Source organism: Pyrus communis, chromosome 13, assembly GCF_041283825.1.
Source record: "Pyrus communis isolate YQ-2024b chromosome 13, ASM4128382v1, whole genome shotgun sequence".
Classification (NCBI taxonomy): domain Eukaryota; kingdom Viridiplantae; phylum Streptophyta; class Magnoliopsida; order Rosales; family Rosaceae; genus Pyrus; species Pyrus communis.
In genome coordinates this window covers 3798217-3804327 of record NC_142577.1, presented here as the reverse complement: position 1 = coordinate 3804327, position 6111 = coordinate 3798217, and the positions used below count along the sequence as shown (strand labels likewise).

At 36.4% G+C, this 6111-nt stretch overlaps 1 non-coding gene across 1 annotated transcript; it reads right to left on the bottom strand.

Moving 5' to 3' along the window:
- Positions 1-368: 368 nt before the first annotated feature.
- LOC148691615 (small nucleolar RNA R71) lies at positions 369-475 on the bottom strand. Its single transcript, XR_015955367.1, has one exon. It is a non-coding gene; the product is annotated as a small nucleolar RNA R71 (small nucleolar RNA).
- Between the last annotated feature and the right edge of the window lie 5636 nt (positions 476-6111).

Here is a 6111-nt window from a genome sequence, read left to right as displayed (position 1 = left end):
CATTAGTTCAGAATGAAACGATGGGAGACCTTGATATTCCAACCATTCCAGGATCATCATCAAGCATAGTTCTTCTTGTAGTTGTAAAAAATTATGAATTGAAGAATATCCACTTTAATATGATGCCTTCTTTTCATGGCATAACACTAAAGATCTGTTGGCACATATTAGAGATACCTTCAACATGGTGTCAAACATGGCATTAACAAAAGGGGTCACCGAGGAACATCTTATGATGAAGGTCTTCCAGACACTATGAAAGACAAAGCAAAGACATGGTTGAATTCTTTGAAGCCTGGAACCTTGACAAGTTGAACAATATTCAGAATAAATTTTTGGAGAAATTCTTTTCGACTTAGATGACCGATACACTTAGAGATAATATCATGTAGTTCACTCAATAGGCTAATGAGACTTTTTCTGAGGCATAGGAGAGATTCAATAATTTGTTAATTTAGTGTCTGCACCATGGTTTGCCTACTCTAGTTCTCATGCGAATATTTTATAAGGGATTAATAGCTTCAAGCAAAGTTGTGGTAAACAACCTTGGAGGGGAATCAATTAAGAACAGGACGCTAGCTGAATATCAAGCACTTTTTTATACTTTGGCACTTGAAACACAACATTCTGAAGCAAGAGGAAAACGTGCAAGGGTTTTTGAGATTAACAATTCTAATGATTTTGCTTCAAGGGCACAAGTCGAAGCAATTGGTAGTAAACTAGACACTTTGCTTGCTATGAATGGGAGAGCACCAGTTCAAGAGACTTGTTCTATACGTGCAGTTCTTGGTCATTCTAGAATTGCTTGTCCGTATGGAGTTGATTTTCTTGAATTATTCAAGAACTAGTGAACATGGTGAAGACTGCAGCGGAACGGAAAACAAGTTCAGACATCCCGATAATGATCCATACTCTACTACTTAGAATCAAGGATGGAGAAATTATCCAAGAGCAAGCAAAAGCAATAACTCTTCGTAATGGAAAACAAGTGAAGATTGCAGCGGATTTGGAACCAAATATTGAGGAGGAAGAGGTCCAAGAAACTGCACAAGAGCAGCAACCATTGTCAACTATCCTACAACCATCAGCCATCACGAGACCCATCGCGGACACTTCTTTGAAATCTGCCATTGCCGTCGTGCCACTACCTATGCCTTTTGTCCACACCGTGAAGCTATATGTGCCCCTTATTCCTTTTCCTCAGTGGCTTAAGAAAAATAAGTTAGATGAGAAGTATTTCAAATTTTTAGAGATGTTTAAGAAATTGGAGATTAATATTCCATTTGCCGATACTCAGGAGCAGATGCCGAACTATGCCAAATTCATGATGAACATCATCTCAAAGAAAAGAAAATTCAATGATCATGAGATGATTCAGTTGACAAAAGAATACAGTGTAATCTTTCAAAGAAAGCTTTCGCTTAAGCAAAAAGATAGAGGGGGTTCAAAATTCCATGCATTATTGGTGCTATTTTATTTGAAAAAGCATTATGTGATTTGGGTTCTAGTATTAATTTATTACCTTTATCTGTTGCTAAGAATATTGGAATAGGTGAAATTGAAACCACTATTGTTTCTTTGAAGATGGCGGATAGATCAATTGCATATCCAGAGGGAATAATCAAAGATGTATTGGTGAAGGTTGACAAGCTATTTTTTCCAGCAAATTTCTTGGTGTTGGATATGGAAGAAGATTTTGAGACTCAGTTGATTTTGGGTCGGCCTTTTCTTATCACGGCAAGAACTTTGATTGGCGTGGAACACCCATTGTTATTTTTCCTTGCATTTCGTTTCTTTGAATATTTGAATTTGCAAGTCATAATCCTTCTTTTATTTAATTTTAGTTTGAAGTTAATCAGAATAGTAAATTTAAGTAATGCGATCCTTGTTAGAACAACACTCTACTTATTACTATATTACGTGGATGATATTGTACACTTGCACTTATCACAACAATGGCCACTATTATTTCCTGCCAAAACCTAGCCTTTTTTGGGGGCCATATATCTTGGATATCCTTTGGCAAGATAAAGATTGGCTTAAAGACATCTTGGTAGTCGACGACGACTCGGAGGGACACTCCCTCTCCTAACCTACATCTCAACAATGACCCAGAGAACATTGGCGTATGTCGACCAGAGTTGACCAACCAGGTAATGCAAATCATTTCAGAACAATTTCTGATTGGTAATCAATATCGAATTGTCCTCATCTTTGTTAACAATAATAACCCTATTCAAAGAGAAACGTAAATCAACTTCCTTCAGAACCCAAACAAAAAGTCCATTAAACTTAGAGAAAGTCACCTCATCCACCTTGACCATAGTACCTATAGACTAAAGAATGTTACCAATGATGCGTTCCTCACGAAACTGTATTGGTAACCTGGGTAAACGAACCCAGACCTTGAAGTTCATGACCCTATCCACATCCCTGAACTCATATGTCCAACTTTCAAGACGGAAGATTTGCCCTTTGACATACAAAGGCCGATTGTCTAAGATAACTACAGTTCATCATCATCAGTGAACTCAACCGCAAGCAATCAGTGATCAAAATGGTCTTGATAAAATTGATTCTTGACATCAGTATTCTAGGTTGAGCCTAACTTCCACTTAATCAATGTAGCTTCCAAATTCTTCCCAAGCATCGTACCCATGAGCACTCTCATCTCCTAATACTCAATAATAGTAGAAGATTTAAGTTGGTTTGCACTCGAGTAACCCAGCCTCCATGGTGCGGTTGTTATTAGATCTCTCGACCATTATGGGTTGTTGTCTAGGTTGAGGAACTTAAAAAAGGTTTGCCCATGAAGGTAACCTAGGGTTGGGAACAAGTCTTCGGCTATGAGAGGGAGAGGCATCACAATGAGATCTAGGGGTCATAGCATAGTATAGACTAACTGAGTAAAGGATAAATGAAAGAAGAAATGATGGAGATCCCCAGTGACCCACTCAGTTCTTAAATAGGGACCTGGAGGAATCCAACCTACAGATGAAAACAAAAAGTTAGGATAGGAAAGATTTCTCAAGAAATCGAAGCTAAAAACTAAAATAATGGCTATCATATCACATGATTGTCTAGTTATATAGGTAGTAATTAACACAGCCCTCCTAGAAAGGTTAACAGGACAACCACTACAAGTAAACCCTTTGGCTTCTGATGCCCCTATGGAACATAAATGTCCCTCTAAAGGCAAATCATGGCTTCGATTGAAGCAATTACCACAACCAAAAAGAAACTCCCTCAAGAGTATCCACCAACATGTTACTGTTTACCGTGAGGTAATGATTATAAGGCCAACATGAGAATCCAAAACCACACAAGTTCTAGGGAACTTCAATGGTTCATAGAAACCCTAAAATTAACAGACCAATTATTTATTACCGTACTAAAACATGGACGCTTGCTTGCCCAAACAAAAACACGCCTAATCATAAGAACCCTAGGCCTAAGTTTAGCAATGATTTCTACCCTATACTAATGTTTTCTCCAACCTTTGAAGCTATTACACAAACCTAGCTTAACCTTGTGAGAAATAGCCAAGAAAAAACAACAAAGAAGTTGAAAACAAGAATCGAAACAATTCCCCACAAGGAAAATTGGAGAAAAATCATCTCTCTTATAATCCCAGACGGCGGCACAATGGAACCCTAGGTTCCCCCGAAGGGGGTAGGACTCTTCTAGAGTCCATAGTAAAGTTATGAAATTATTTTATGGTTAGTATTTTGATGCTTATGGATGTTCCTTTTTTTAAAAAAAAACAGAAGTAACAATGACCTTGTTTCTTCCATCTTAACGAAATGTCGTACTTTAACAAGCTCGATTTTAGTTCTTTGGATAAAGTTGAAATAGATAATCCAACTAGTGAAGCTTAGAAAGCAATTGTCATGATCTCTATCAGAAGACACATGCCCTGACACACTACAGATGGAACACTTTGCTGAAGAGGATTCCTGAGTTTCGCGGCTCGCTCTTCAAGGATGCTTTGATCACTAGAAGAAGATCTTTTTGCCTGAAGTAAGACATGACTAGCAGCATCTTTGCTTCCAATACTTTAAGTCTGTGAATGAATATAATTCTAAAGTCTGTCGAATCCAGTCACGCCTTAAATTTGTAAGGAGGAGTTAACTGAACAAGTTCTCCTGGAGAAGACATTCCTAACTTTCCATGCCTCTATTATTGTTAGGCATCAACAATGTAGATCTCATAACTTCTCAACTTTCCTTGCTTCACAACTTTTACAACTTTCAAAACTTCTGTCTTGTTGATCGCTCAAATGAGCAACCAACTTTTGATGAAGAAGAACCATCAGGTCTGCTCAACTAGCTCGAATGATTCTTTGCCTAAAGCAAACACAAGAGGATCACGAAACACAAACTTAGGGGTGTTGGAGCTTTGAGACTTATTGTCCCACATCAGGGAACATTTAGTTCCCAATGGCCTTTATATAGGTCTGTTCTTTATACTAGTAGTTAGGATTTGGACCATTTCGAAAAGGATTGAAGGCTTGGGCCTTATGGTTGTGTGGATTAGGTTTGTATAATATAGCCTAATACAATTAATCTTAATTAATCAAGACAAGGGCCTTGGGGCATTGGAAGTTAAAATTAATTAGAGTTCATTAATTTTAATTTCAAATTAAGTTTTTAATTAACATATTAATTACAAACCGTTTGGATTAAGAGACACTGTTTTTAGAAAAAGTTGTGTATTTTCATTCAATAGATATTTTAAAGGGTATGAAAAAACCTATATATTTGCAATCTCAATTTCCAATAGAATCATCTTTGTTTACTCTTTCTCTTCCATACAAAAATTCCAGAGAGTACACACACAAAACAAATTCACCAGAATTCTATAATCCAGTGCAGGTTGTAGAATTAGATAGTTGTATCCTGGTCAAGCACACGTCGTAGAACCACAAGTACAAGAGTGGGATGGAAATACTATTCAAATGACATAGCTTTTGCGTTAGCCTCTATCTGTGATTCATTCAAGTTAATATCATTTTAATTCCTATATTTAATTTTGTTATTTCATTATGTATTGCAAGTATTTTTCTTTAATAAAGAATTAGTATTTCAAGTTATGTTATTTTTATTTATTTCTGAATTGTTCTCCAACAAGAGATAGGCAAAAAAACTGAAGTACGTAGAAACCCAACAAGGCCAAGAAAAAAACCCCAAAAACCATTGAGTTGACAAAAACCAGTCAAAATGAACCAAAAACCAATAAGATTAGTTCACTTTTGATTTTGATTTTAAGACTCTAAAAATCGAAACTGAACCGAACTAGGTTGCAATTATAAGTATATATAATTTTAATTTTAATCTTATTATATAGCCCAACACCCAAGTTCTTAAAGCCCAACCTCAAACATAACATATTAAATCCTTTAGGCCTAAGCCGAAATCAATTACTCAGCTTCTCTTTTAGTTTTTTTTTATTCAGATACCCCTTACTCCACAGGGTGGTCCTAAAGACACCATATTGGGGAATTCTGTCATCCAAGATGCCTCAATACCTAAGGAAGATTAAAAAAAAGGTGATTTTGTATAAAATCAACAAAAAGTTACAATGTTAACAATATAACAACAATATTTACGTTAATTATAAATAGGTCAATCATGTATTATGATACTTAAATGCATTTAAAATAAACAAAAATTACAAAATCTACCACTACAGTTGGCGCCCACTCCAACTAACACACCAGCCTCATATTCTTTATATTCTAGAATAGGTCAATACGGATTCAGGCACATCAATGTAGTTTTCATTTCCTGATTCTATTTTTTACATTTGGATTCAGATGCTGCATTACAATGTTCATGTCCTGGTTTCATTTCTTTCTCTCATATGCCTTCTATGCTTCACACCTCGTGTAACTCTTGATTTTTACCTTTGGATTTAGACATTGCATTGCAGTGTCTATTTCCTATTTCTACATTTTACATTATTTTTATGTTTAAATTTAGACTAGGGGTGGGCAAACGGGTAAAGGAACCGCGGGTCGGGGTGGATAGTCTAGGTTTGGGACAGGTACGGGCCAGTTCCAAATATTTTAGAGAATAAACGGGGCAGGGCAAAGTGGGGCGATGACATTTA